Source organism: Choloepus didactylus, chromosome 17 (assembly GCF_015220235.1).
Source record: "Choloepus didactylus isolate mChoDid1 chromosome 17, mChoDid1.pri, whole genome shotgun sequence".
Taxonomy (NCBI): Eukaryota; Metazoa; Chordata; class Mammalia; order Pilosa; family Megalonychidae; genus Choloepus; species Choloepus didactylus.
Genome location: NC_051323.1, coordinates 12,474,319 through 12,489,307, shown reverse-complemented (window position 1 = coordinate 12,489,307; position 14,989 = coordinate 12,474,319). Strand labels below are relative to the sequence as shown.

The window sequence follows — 14,989 nt, the reverse complement described above, 5'->3', positions numbered from 1 at the left end:
GCGAGTAATAGAAAATTCAAGTCAAACTTCTTTAATAAAATAAGAAACAAATTTGGCTCACATAACTGGGAGGCAAAGGTAGAATGGGGTTTACAAAGCCACCAGGAAGTCTTGCTTGACTGCTACAGTATCCTGCTACCTTATCTCTGCACTTCTGATTAAGTCCCTAAGTCAAGTCTCTATTAAGCAGTCACAGTGATCAGATTAAAATTGGACTAGGTCATTTCCTTGACCCAAACGAGTCTTCTTATTGCAATGAAAATAAAATGCTTACTCCTTCCCATAGCCTTGGAGGCTATATTTGATATGGCTCCTCTAGGTCTCTCAGGCTTCATCCCCTGTTGCTCTTCTCGAATTCACTCCACTCCAAACATACCACTCCTTTTTGATGTTGTTTCAGTGTGACAGATTGTTCCTACCAGAGTAACTTGACATCACTATGCCCCAGAATGCTCCTACATGGAGCCCTGCAAGTATCACCCACATACCTTATTCAAATCTGAATCCATAATCTCCAACTAAAAGTTTCCACCAATTGTCATATTTCTTTATCCTTTTACTACACTTCCCTTTTCTTTATAACTCTTATCCACACCTAAAATTATATTACATATTTATTGGCTGATTTTTATTATTTGTCTCCATTTCTAAGTTATGAATATTATTCTTGTTTGCCCCAGTTTCTACAGAATACAAATAATGTGTCTTATTTTGTAGGTGCTTAATAAAGTTGAATCAGGTTTTATCATACGCCTGGAGGACAAGCACAGTCTAACCCAGAAGGAGGTTCTTATACAGAGAAATGATTGCAAGATTTTTTGTAAATCCTATTGGCTACACTGTATATCTACTTGCCTTTTACCCCATACCTTCTCTGCTCTGAAATGTTGGGAATGGTAATCTATAAAATACATTTCTCAGCCTTTCTTGCCAACTAATTTCATCTTAGATTCTTTCAGTAGAAGACACTAGGGGGGAGATCAGAAAGTTGGAGGAGCAGAGAAGCGGTTTTCTCTTGTTTTTCTGGCAGCATTTCTGAGAGTGTCTGCATCTTTCCCCTTAACTAGCAATCCAGCTTCATCTTCAGTGGTCTTTTTTCATAGCTGCAGCACAAGTGGTGGGCTTCCTTTCCGATGGTTTCTGTGCTTTCTGACATCACCCTAGCACTCTATCAGTGACTGCTCTTCTGGGCTATGATTACACCAATTCATTCCTTTTGCTCTTCTAGCACTAGATGAAGGAGTTACTTTAAGCAGTTACCAATCTCTGGTGTACCTCATCTTCACCCTTTTTATGTTTCTCTCAGACCTTCTAATGTATATGTAACAATTTTCCTGAAGTATACGTTTCAAGGTAAAGTTCAATTGTTTTAAAATACTTAGGGTGATTTCTGTTTTTCTAAATTCCAGGAAACAGATGTCAAAGATGGAATTCTTTGGTTAGAAGAACTAAAAAATAATCATTGAACTCAAAAATAACGATAATCTCATTACCAGTGGAAATGGGTTACTGCTAATACATGGCTTGCAGTTGTACCACATTCAAAGAAATTATCTCGTTTTGCTTTATATGAAAGGCCTACTGAAAGCACAGCTGTGGAAAACCACATGGTTAACACATTCTACTACAATAGTGGTGATAATGACTACAAAGACGGTGGGGTAAGGTTTCTTTTTAAGACTGCACTGGATGGCTTATAGGAAGAAATTGACAAATCCCAGCTTTAAATTCTTAGTTTAAGGCAGGTCAGAGAACCATTGAGGTTTTATTGTGGTCCTAAACAAATCTCTCATTTCTTGTAGTTGAAGGGGAGAACCCAAATCCCATCCCAAATCTAAATGAAACTTTCTGAATTGCAGTGTATGTTGAATTCACTGTTTCACCAAGTTTCTTATGTGAAATTTAGAGCATTTATTGGGAAAGAATAGAACTCTGATACCTAATATGGGGACATTTGAGTAGACATAGATGAATCTAAGAATCTTGAGTCCATAGATCTCCTTAAACATTCATTGACAGAAGAAATAATCTCCCCCATCTAAGGAGAGTAGCCTTTCTTTGTTTGGAGAACCCTAATAACTTCCCCTAAGGAAGTTATTTTGCAGTTGGATGACTATTCAAGAGGCCTCTTCCCACCATGCCTCATTGCCTTCCAACCTTTAAGTTGAGTCAGATTTTGGCATTTACTTGATGGACAGGTACAAAGTTTTACCCAGGGGTCACAACTTACATACAAAAATAATTGTAAAGTTATTTTACTCATAATGGTTTAAATTTGAGAATATATATGGGAATAGAGTTTAAGGGTTTTAGAATAAGGGCCAATATACAGATTCTGTATTCAGAGTGATATTTGGAGCAGCTAGGAGTGGCTCATTGGCGGATTCAACCTCAGTGTCTAATGTGGCCTATATTCAATAATGTTGATAGTACACAACTTCCCTGGCATGATATTATGTACAGTTCAAAGACCTAGGGAGGTAGAAATAACAGAGTCTATTATTTGCAACTTGGTCATGTCTCATCACTATGTTCTAAAGATAAGCCCAGATAACACTTACTTTATTCAGACATTGAGAAATGCATTAGTGAGGGAAGTACCAAAATTCTCAAAAACTGTGATTGAAGGAGTGGATGTAAGTATAGATTAACCAAGAAGTCATATGAATTGATACTGCTTGAAGCTGAGTAATATGTTGAAGCTGAGTAATGGAAGGTTCATTATTCTATTCCTCTTCTTTTAAATAATTTTGGCAGTTTCATAATGAAAATCAAAGAAAATGAGCTTTGTGTGGCTGTATTTTGTTGGCCAGGGATGACAATGGAAGAAGTCAACCTTTAATAGACTCCCTGATTGTAGTTGGGATGATGAGATTTCTGAATGGCAGAAACCACATAGCAGTGCTTAACTGCCAGAGAAGGGATAAACCAGATGACCTTGTGTGTAGATGTCATCCATACAGCTCTTTATTAGTCTTTGATTAATGAGCTCATGAGCAAATTGGCCATAGTGGCAGCTGGAAAGGTTCTTCAAAGGCTCAACAATGTGGACCTTCTCTTAGCAAAGGTATTTGACTATCATAGCTGCTAAGTGCACAAGGGTCAGCAGCAAAGGCCAAACTTAAACACTGACATGGAACCATTCCTTTGGGAGACCAGCCAACCACCTGGGACCAGATTGACTGTTTTGGACTTCTTCCAGCTTGCAGAGGGAAATGATTTGTCCTCACTGGAATTGACACTTATTCTAGATACTGGATCTGCTTTCCTTACTCCCAATGCCTCTTTTAGCACTACAATCAGGATACTTTTGTAGTGCCTGATTCACCATCAAGTTGTTCCTTACATTCATTGTTGCTTCTGACCAAAGAATTTATTACACAACTAAAGAAGTGCAGTAATGAGCTCTACCTCATAAAATTCACTGATCTTACTATGTACTTCTTTTCTCAGAACCCCTATCCTCATAAAGCATAACATGTCTTCTTGAAGCGTTAGTTACAGTGCCAGCTAAAAGACAAGAACCTAAAAATTTGTATTTATTTCCTACACCATGTAAATAAAACTGCATATATGACGTTGTCTTAATGTTAATCTGCTAATTAAGAAATGGAATTATTTTTCATGTGTCCACAACTTGGGGCTCTGTTGGTTGAAAGGTCTTATTTCTACAGTGCATACTGTCATTAAGCAGGGGATAGACCAATTATTTCACTGAAGTTGAAACTGCCATCTGGTCATTTTTTTGGCTTCTTATTCCACTGAACCAACAGGCAGGTAAGAGATTACTGTGTTGATTGGGGCAATTGATCCTCATTTCCAAAGAGAAATTGGATTGCTGTTCTATAGTAAAAACAGGGAGATTTATATCTGGAACTAGGGAGTTTTCTTTTAGTACTTTCATGTTGAATAATAAAAATTAATGGAAGTGTAGACACCCAATAAGATATTTCCATGAAGGTTCAGACCCTCAGGAATAAAGAACTGGCTCACCCCATCAGGTAAAGGACCATACTAGCTGAGATCATATCTGGGAGCAAAGTCAACATGGAATGGGTAGTAGATATGAGGACTAGAACATAGCATATATGTATATATTTGTATATGTTACTTAATTTTACTACCCTTTCCCATCTTTTCAAAAAAGATAATGAGTGATGAGAGTGTTTAGATTTACAATTTCATCTTTAGGGGGAGAGTATATCCAGGTGGACTTGTGACTGAAAAAGAACTCACATATGGGATTTTAGGTTTCCCATTTTTGGGGAGAGTGTGTGAGTGTCTTTCTTTATGCAAAGGATAGTTGCATCTTGAGAAGGGGAAGCATCATATAATTGCTATTTTTGTTGTATTAACATTTAATTATAGTGGAAATACACTACACAAACAGTGAACCTTAAGTTAAACTGTGGACTATAGTTAATAGTACAATTGTAAAAATGTGCTATTATCAATGGTAACAAATGTTCTACACCAAGGCAAGGTATTAATAATAATAGAGTGGTATATGGGGATCCTGTATTATATGCATGATTGCTCTCTATCTCCACAACTTCCCTAATTAAAAAATAATGAAAAATTTAACTATGGGTAGAAGGGTGTGTATGGATGGTGAGTAGCTGAAAGTTGATGTGTTGATTACTTTTCTGCTTTCCCTCATCCTCTTACTCACTATTCTTTACCTTTCTCTGTAATTCTATGTTTGGAGTGACTGTGTATTAGATTTCCCAAGCCCCTTTTCCGGCTCTTTTTGTTGTTGTTACAACGGTATGTGACAATGGGGGAGAATCAAAAGGCAGGAAGAGAGCAGAAGCTTTTATTCCAACAATCTTTCTCCTCTTGCAGCATTACTAGAAGTAGACGTATCCCTTCAAAAACCATGGGGTCAGCAGTAACCTCCCTCTCTCAGGCCCCAGCACTGACCCAGATGGTCCCTCCCTGGTGGTACCCCCAGAAGCACAGCCTTGACTCTGGTAAGATCACCTCCTCCCTTGTGATCTCTACCTCAGCACTAGTAGATGCTTCCTGAAGTTTCTAACCTTTGGTTTACTTCATTCCCTTTCTTTGACTCTCTCAATCTTTCTTGAAGTCCTCAGTAGTCAACTCCCTATATTAAGTCCCATCTGACTGAAGTATCTGAAGTAGTTTCTTTTTTCCTACCTGGACCTGAACTGATACAATCATAAAATGACTTTGCCATTTCCTTGTCCTACATCCATACACCCTTGAAGTCAAAAGAAAGTGGATATTTCTTCTACTAGTTACCTTTAGGAGAAAGTCATTTCTTAGAAGCCACCAGCAAACTTTGTTTTCTGTACCATGTACCCAAAATTATCACATGTCAATTCTGAAATGAAAACCTGTGGCTAGAGAATGAACTGTGGCAATTAGGAACCTGAATTTCTAAAGCAACCCCTGTGACAAGGTAGATGGAATCCCTCTTAGACCAAAGGTCTAGCTCTGGAGCCAGAGGTGAGTTTAGCTTAGCCTGAAGCACCTGTCCTACATGGTGGAGTAGTATTTAACTATTAGGAAAGGGAATAGAGAGGAACAGATACTGAATAAGCAATAAACAGCATCTTTCATTGCATTATACTGCACTTACCTCTGTAGTTGTTGGTTTGCCTTATTAAACTATGAGATCATTGATGGCACAAGCTGTGACTTTCATCTAAATCTCTGACTTTGAGAATTACGACTGTCATGTAATAGGCAAGTGTCAAAAATTCCTTGAATGGATGAATGAAAAGAATGTGTCAGAGCTTTTGAATATTAGTTCTCAACAAGGAAGGGTTTGAGTCTTTATTAAGAATATATCATGAGAATACACAATGCAAACAGGCACTTGGAATAATAGTATTCATAAAATTGGAGATGTACTTGTTCAATGTCCTTTATATTTTTTGATCAACAGATCACTTCATCAAATAAAATATGGCAGAGAAGGAATGTGCCCATGTGCCTGCATTGTGGTCATTTCTTAAGTAGTTTAAATCTTTGTTTGATGCAGAATTTGTTATTTTTAAACCACTAAAGCTACTTTGTAAAGCATTTTTGTGCATGTGTTACAGGTTGAAAATAAATGAATCTACTTTAGCCACTCTGAGCCAAAATTGGACTCCATTTTTGACTTTAAGAAGGAATCCTTTACCTTATATCAAGGAGGAGGCAGTAGCTCATTGTGAAGAGTATTGTGGACCCTGGAAGCAGACAGCATGGCTTCTAAATCCACCTCTACCACCTACAATAATTATATTGTAGGTGCAATAATTATACCCAGAATCTTGAATGTGGGTGTACTTTTCACATCATAGTTCAGGGGTGACCCTGACTATGGTGATTTGGAGCTATGTACCTCAGAAAAACATGTTCTTAAACTTAATTCATTCTTGTGGGTGTGAACCCATTTTAAGTAGGACCTTTTGATGAGGTTACTTCAGCTAAAGTGTTGCCCGACTCAATCAGAATGGGTCTTAAGCCTATTACTGGAGCTCTTTATAAGCTGAATGAAATTCAGACAGATAGAAAAAACCATGAGAAGCAAGAGGTGTTAGGTCAATGGAACCCAGAAGAGAAAGGAGAGGTCAGGAGAGGCTGCCATGTGCAGTGCTTTGTGACAGAGTTGTTCCAGGATCAAGCATCTCCAGCAGCCAGCCCCAGAGTGCCAGTCTTCAGGAACAAAGCATCAACTTTATGATGCCTTGCTCTGAAAATCTGCTGGCCTCAAAATGATGAGCTAATGAATACCATTGTTTGAGTCAAATGATTATATGGTATTTGCTTGAGCAGCCAAGGAAACTAAAACACTGACTCAAACAGATTCCTCATCTGTAAAATGTGGATAATATTAGGATTATCTTTCCCAAGTTTACATATGTAAAGCTCTTTATCCAGTCCCTAGCACTAGTAAATATTATGTACTTGATATCTTGCATTTTATCATGCATCATCCAATCATATTTGGCAATCAAAAGGTGAAATTACTATAAGTAGAAAGTCAGGAAATCCTGTCCCAACTTTTATGCCTGTAGTAGTCAGGACTGTTACCAAATATTTCAGGTTCTTGGCTTTCCAGGCATATGGTTGTTTTGCACTGCAAAGCCCCTTGTGGTTAAACGGGCTATGCCACTAGTTTGGGCCAATTACACAAGTCACTTCTGGACCAGACCAATAAATTGCTTTCCATACCTCTGTAATGATGATGAATTAGATTCCAGGTAGTGGCTGTGCTGTTAGCTTGGGTCCCAGAAAGAAGATCATGTAAAACAGAGTTACCAGGTAGTTCTCAGTACATAACCTTTGCTGTCATAAGCCTCTGAGATCTGAGAGTTGTTTCCTCAGTATAACCTCATCAACATGATTCACACAGCAATTGACTGGTTCCATAATTATGGGGGAAACAACACTGATTCTGTTTCCTCTGCCTTCGAAGTAGGGAGGCTGAATAAGAAAAGATTATCACAAAGGTCCCTTTGAGTTCCAAAGGTATATGTTCTTTGGTATGAATAATAATGACAGTGAGTATCATATATTTTTTTAAATCAAGGATAAACAGATTTAAGCTTATTAATAGGGTATGAGAATCAAAGAACAGAAAAGTAAGGCAAAAAATAAGGTCAACTTTTCCCAAGGCATGTTCTTTAGAACTGTTGTCTGGTCAAATAATTATGGGAAATACTACATACGCTCTCTTTCTCTTAAATAAGCTTAATGCATTTTATCACATTAAAGGAGCTGAGCATTCATGAAGGAAACTGTAAAATGAATTTCAGCTAGGATTTGTCAGTATAATATTATTATTATTATTATTTCACAATGATGGACCAGGAAGCTGGAATTTTGGTTGTTCTGTATACTTTCTTTTGTTCCTTCATCTGAGTCCTTTTGGGAATTGGTCCTCCTCCTCCAGGTTGTCACAGGAGGGGGCATAAAAACCAGAGTAATCCATTCCTCTGGTTCAGAGATGAACACAAGCTCTCAGCAAAGCCAGTCAGAGCCTTCACATGATCAATATTTTTGATGAGTTCTGGGATCTATCTGAGCTACATACAGACCCGTCATAACCTTCCCAGTTAATTAGGTCAAAAATTTCCTTTTTTGCTCCTACTTGTTTTATTTGGGTTTCAGTCAACTGCTGCTGAAAGAATCCAGACTGGAAGAGTTTGGAAAATTCTGCTCCATGGTTATGATTGAGAGTAAAACAGTATACTTTTAAAATTGATTGAACAGGAGCCCCAGTTTTCTCTGAAAGGGAAAGAAGGTTTACTAGGGAATTGGAAGACGGGATTGATATATTTATTATAAGACATATTAGAGGATAATTTTTTTTGTAAAAAGATGAAGTGGAAGTAAAAGATGATAGAAGCATGCAAAGTCCTCAAAAGATGCCAAGGGAAAATCATTATCTTAATGCCTGATTTATTCACTCATTCATATTAGAACTTTAATTAATGGAAGGATCAATATCTATTTATGGATAGGAGTATGCAGGAGACTTGATAAAAATTCTCAGAATAAAGTCAGGAAGATAGATAAAAATTTTACCCATTTTACAGACTGTGAAACTAACTCTAGAGACATTAAATAACTTGCCCAGTGTTACAATACAGACTATGGTAAAGCTGGAATTGAAAGGCCCTCTTAGGAATCATCCAATGAATTTGCCCCCCCCTTTCTTTTTCAAAGATAAGATAATTGATAGAAAGATAATATGTATTAGTTTTCTATCCCTGCCTTAACAAATAACCAAACTTAGCTGCTTAAACTAATATGAATTTATTATCTCAGAGCTTTGTAGGTCAGAAATGCAGTGGCTCAGCTGGTTTCTCAACTTAGAGTTTTACAAGGCTGAAATCAAAGTGTCTGCAGGTCTGAAATCCTTTCCAGTGGTTCTAGGGAACAATTAGTTTCTAGACTTATCGATGTTGTTGGCAGAAGTAATTTCCATGTGGTTGTAGGATTGAGGTCCCTGGTTCCTGGCTATCTGATAGCCAGGGGTTGTTCTCAGCTTCTAAAGACCACCCTTATTCCCTGACTTGTAGGCACCTGCAAAATTAGCAAAGCCAGCCAAGTCACTCTCAGGCTTTGAATCTCTCTGATTCTTCTCCATTTGCCTCATCTCTGGATGCACTTCTTTGATTTCAGCCAGAAGGGCTGTTCACTTTTACAGATTCATATGTATAGATGGAATCCATCCAGATAATTCAGGATAATCTGCCTTTCTTTAAATCTTAACCTTAAACACATGTGCAAAGTCTCTTTTTCCACACAATATAAGACATTCACAGGTGTCAGAGACTGGTGCATGGAATTTTCGAGGGGCCATTATTCCTGTCTACCACATTCTACCCAAATGTTTCAATATGCAAAAGGAAGGAATTTTATCAAATGGCTCCTATAACACTCATTATGTTCACCTGCAAACATTAAAAGTGTATACATATATAAACATTCACACCACAGATACAATTACCTAGGGATACAAAAGTTAAATATATATGAAAATAGAGCAGTTAGAGCTAATAGAGTAGGAAGAAGAAAAGAATTATAAAACAAGTTATTTTATATTTTGTATAGTGAAATAAGTATATAAAATGACAAAAGTGAAGATTTCATTGACTAATATTTGTTTTCTTTTTAGACAAGAGAAGATACCAGCTGTTAGATTTGGGATAGAACAAGTTGGACAATGTTAGGAGAAATCCTGGGGTACTACTCGTACCTGACAAATGTCATGACCGTCTGACATATTTAGGTGGTCCTTTAAAAGTGCAATTGCTCAGGAGAACTTAAGAGATAAATTTCTGGAGGTGACAGACTGAATGAGGGTCCCATTTTGGAGAGACCTGACATTTAAATGCATAAGCACTAGGGACAATTTCACTTAAGAATGCCAGCACTGATTCAAATGATCTAGATGTCATACAGTTGAAGATTAAATTGTATTTTAATTACAAACAGTGTTTTTTCCCCCGTTTGAACACAATACTGTGTTTTTAATAATACTCTTTTAGTTTATTTATGCTGCCACAAATCTTCAATGTGAATGTCGGAAGGGAAAATTGGCTTGTTTTTCCAAGGGCTGTATTTGTTTATGTCACTGAAATGAAGGACAACACTTAAATCAAGAAAATTGAAAACAGCCAGATTCACAAGCATTCTCAAAACCAAAGAAATAAAAGTTAAAATAAACAAACAAACAAACAAAAAACACCATAATAATCCCTTGGTTTAAAATGATAGCTTTTCAGTATTCAATGATAGCCATTATTAGCACAAGGATGTTTAGACTGTTATCAGAAAACAATACATATACTACATTTGGGTGTCTTCAGAGGATAGGCAGGGGTGGGGATTCCCTTTCATTAAAAACATAGAAGAGTTAGCAAATTCCTTGGAGGCAGAGAACAGAAATCTGAGCTGCTATTTACCTGCTGGTGACTTAAATGCATTGCCTGAGTAATTTCTTATCGCTATTTGATTGACAGAAAACACTTTGGTGAAGTTTGAAGGAGTGAGAGAGGCCAAGGGCCTGAGAAATAAAAGATGACTTTAATGCTTTTATTTTTTATCAACTCCAATTTAAAGCAATTGCATGGACAAAAAGCTTACAACTGTTTTACAAATGCGTTTTCCGTGTCTCTCAATAATATTCGATAGTTAAAAAGTCACTACAAAACAGAAACAAAGGACATTTCATTCTGATACAACATAGTACTTTTCCAGATTAATTTGTCAGGATGCTGACAATGAAATCAGAATTACACATTTAAGCCTAATCTAAAATTATGCACAAAACTATAAATGACCCCTCTGAATATTAAAGAGACAGACTTGCCCCATAATTCTTTGGTCTGTATTTTTGAGTTTAACCCCTCCAGCCCGATCACAGAAGTAAAAATACAATTACAGAAATGTCAGTCCTTGAGTGAGTGTTTTACCTCACTAAACTGGTCTGCTTTATTCTTTTCACATTCTTCGGCCGTATGAATTCAGGTGTTCCCTGCCTCCAGGAAGATACTATGTAGCAAGAACATGGAGTATCCCTGTTTTTATTGACGCTCCTCTCTGGCTAACCTAACTCCTCCTATAATTTTAACGCCCTGCAATGCCTCTCTAAATCTTACCCATTCTTTCCAGCTAAAGGCCTACTGCCTTCCTATTCCAGAAAACTGTTCTTTTTTCACTCAGTTCATGTCTTTTGAAGCAAATCATTTGGCGCTCAGCGTGTATTTCTAGAAGCACGTCCTGTACCTTTAGCTGGCTTCCTTTTCTATAGGCAGCGCTTAAGGAAAAGGCCCGGTGGGAGGAGCACGTGCTGTCACTGTCCTTGGTCCTGAATCATTGTTGCCTGCTAAAGAGGTTTTTCTCAAGCTAAATCTAGTGACTCCAGTTCACTCTCTCCAAGAACTGTTTAAATCGGTAAAGTGGTGCAGGCAAGAAAAAAGAAAGGCAAGAAGTTACTGGAAGAGAAACAGAGAGAGTAATGGATAAAGGTAACGCTCTCGAATCACTGCCTGGCCAGAAAGACCCTTTGAGTTTGACATATTTTCAAACAATTGCAGATGTGGACTTGGGAACCAGAGAGGGGAAAGTAATAGAGCTGACGTAGCCAGTGGAGGAGAGCGAAAACAATGCTTGCATTAAGTGATAGCGTGCAAGTGTCGGCAGGAAGAAACACATCGACGCTGATGCGCTAGAAGACGAGCCAGGCAGACTATTGTTGGACGCAGCATCACTTGACTTCTGCTAAATTGCCATAGCTTCCTTTGTTTTTATTTTCTTTCCTGATGAGTGTGTGCGTGGGGGCGGGGGGGTGTCATTTGACACTGGAAGAACAAAATAACTATGACTTAGTTTCCTATTGTTTGTAGCTGCCTACCTTTCTTGGCTCTAGGACTTTTGTAACAGTTACACTCCACCATCAAGCTACAGTCGCTGGTCGTGGGCAGGTCACATACTCCCGGCCCTCGCGGTGCCAGTTCCCCAACTACAGGATAAGCGCCGGACCTTGAACACTGTCGGACGCCTCAAAATGCCTAAGTGGAGTGTCTGTTCCAAATTAGGGACTCAAAACTATTTTTTGCATTATTAAAAGAAACACAATGCCTCCCACAGAGACAGCATTTAACAAAAACTTGACAAATGAGCAAATATTCCATTTGTTTTGACACTTCCATCCCCTTCGAGGTCCTTTCAAAGTCCAGTCGCCCGCTCCTCGGGGCACCAGGTTCCCACAAACCTCCTTCCAGGGTCAGTCTTTGCCTTCGCAGCACTGAGGCCAGCGCTCTCCGTCCGCCTTCCCCAGGGCTCATTTCTCTTTCCCATTCCACGAGCCGCCGGCCTCCCGCCCCCTCTCCAGAGCGCTCCCCGCCCGCCGGGCCGCGCGGGGCCCTGCGCCCCAGGCCCCCGCCCGCCGGGTACGCGGTTGTCATGGACACGGCACCTGCGCCCTTCGCCGATGCCCCTTCGCTGCCGTCCCCTCCCCCCACCTGCGGCGCGAAATTGGCCGCGCCTCCCCAGCTCCGCCCAGCCCCGCCCGCTAGGGCGCTCCCAGGCCGCGCCTCAGCCTCCACCCCACCCCCTCCCACCAGTGCCTCCCCAGACGCGGCGGAGTCGCGGGGGCCGCGGGAGCGCGCGAGCGCCGGAGCGGCCGCGCCTGCGCACTGGCCGCCTCCCCTAGCGGCGATCCGGGCCGCTGCCGCTCGCGCTTGGGCAGGACGCGGGGCGGGCGGGGGGAGGGGGGAGCGGCTTCGCTTCCAGCCGCGAGTGAGGCGGAGACCCCGGCGGGCGAGCGGGCGGAGCAGGCGGCACCGCACCTCGGCCAGAGGCGGCTGCGGCAGCTGCTGCCCTTGTCCCCGCCGCCGCCTCGCCAGTCCCGGTGTGATCAGCCCTCCAGCCGCTGGGAACGGGCGCGAGAGAGGAGGAGGCTGGAAACTCCCACCGACCCACGGAGGTGAGTCCCGGGCACAGCATCCTCCATCCTTGCCGGCCTCCCTCCCGCTCTGCCTCCCTCCCATCCTCTCCATTTTCCCCTCCCTCCCCGCGCCCCAGCCCTCCCACCCTCATCCTTCCCAACATCCCTCTCTCCTCTTCCCTCCTTTCTCCCTTCCAGCCTTTCTTTCATCCCTTTCTTCCTCTTTTCCAGCCCCACTTCCTTCCCGTCCTTCCTTTCTTCCCTGTCTTCCTTTCAGCCACTCGCCCTACAGCACATCGTTGCATCCCTTTCTTCTTGTCTCCATCTCTTTTTCCCCCCTTTCTTCTCCTCTTCTCTTCGCCTGCTACAACTGTCCGAATTCAGGGGCTTCAAGAAATTGGGCACATATACTGAGAGACACAGCGGATGCCCTCCAGGTCCTAAATTATTAGGATTAAGGGTCAAGTTGGGCAGAGTACTGGGAACTGGAAAGAGAAGAGGTTAGAGGAAGAATCTATAGATTTGTGCTGTATTAGGATGGGGGTGGGGAGGGTTGTCCCTTAGATGTGTCGCCAACAGCCCCCCAAGTCCCTCTTTAGCAGTTTCCTTTTTTCCACCTGAGAATTACATATTCCCAGAGCGTTCGCACTGATTTGAGATCCAGCTTTCCCTGCTTTGATTGTCTCCAAGAGGAACCACAAGGAAAGAGAGGAGAGGAAGGGAGTAAGAGAGAAAGAAGGGAGAGGAGAGGATGGGTGGTGGCAGTGAAAGCTTGTATTCTGTTCCCATAGGCCTCTTTGGATTGATGTTTTCAAACCACCCGCCTAATATTTGGCTTGGAATTGAACCCGTGTGTCCTTGGTCCTGTCACCACCTACTTCAAAGGCAGAAACTCTCCAAACTTTAATGCATGTGCACCACAGCATGATTTATGGATGTTTTGGTTGGCAAATAAAATGCCGAGGTACATTGGTTTGGAGGAATAGGGATCGGAAAGGTGGAAGAGACATAATTTTGTTCATCCATGGATTAACTTCTAAAGGGAGAATAATGGTCAGGCAGTTTTGGGTGAAATGAGGCTAAACTCCCCAGGCTTGTATATATGCCGTTTTGATTGCACTAGCTGCATTATAGTCTTTAACAGGAACCTTTATCCCTTCTCATCCACCTCGTAGGGAACATGAAGATGTTTGAAAAGAAACATACTGTGCGATTAGGTATAGGGTTTATACCAGTGGACAAATTGAATTAGCTCTGGGACCATTAGTAATGTAAAAATTTAGTTGGTTTTGGAGCACTCATTTTCACAGTGCTATATTTTACTTTGCCTTTATTAGCTTATAATTTGTCTCCTCTTATATGTATTAATAGTAACTTGACGATTTTCCTTTTTGCAAGCTTTGCTGCTTGAAAGTTTATTTATTAGTGGTAGGACAGACATGCCTCAGAATGTTTAGCCTATTCATTTCAGAAAATTCAGCCAGCAGTGAAAGTAGAAATCAGAAATGGACTCTTTAGAAGCCTGCATTTTGCCCTATATTCTCTTTAACTCATCATCAACAACAACATTAAAAAACAAAATCCTTAATATCTAGAGAATGGCCGGGTTTTGTGTTTAAGGAGTGTGTGGAGGGACTGAAATTAATGGCAGATTCAGTGAAGCTGCGAGTAAGAAACTATGCTGTGGAGCAAATTATTGATTTTTTTCTTTTCATTTAAATTATTCTATGACAGCAGTGCATCATGCGCTTTTGCATTTTTTGGGAATGTGAAATAGGAGTTGAGATGAAGAAATTTGCCTTCTGAAGTGATTGAGTGCTTATTTGATGAAGAGCTGATATTTAATCATCTGAATCAGTTTGGGGAAAGTGTGTAATATTAAGAAAGCTGCCCCTCCCCCTTAACTCCCCATGGTAGGAATGCAGTTCCATTAATGGCTTGGCTGAATCCTAAGCCATGTGGCAGAAATCGGTTAAACTATTTCCGTTACCAATATCCTGATGTAGAATTGCACTCAAGCCTGTCTGTATTTGAGTGGTGACATTACTTACTAGTGAACTTGAAGGTTTATTT

At 40.6% G+C, this 14,989-nt stretch overlaps 1 protein-coding gene across 2 annotated transcripts in view; it reads left to right on the top strand.

Moving 5' to 3' along the window:
- The first annotated feature begins 12,754 nt into the window (after nucleotides 1-12,754).
- The window catches only part of CTNNA2 (catenin alpha 2), a 1,138,501-nt gene continuing 1,136,266 nt past the window's right edge, over nucleotides 12,755-14,989 (top strand). For both annotated transcript variants that reach the window (XM_037807219.1, XM_037807218.1), the window contains exon 1: nucleotides 12,755-12,955. The gene's annotated coding sequence lies outside the window, so the exon portion shown is untranslated. The remainder of the gene's footprint in view (nucleotides 12,956-14,989) is intronic.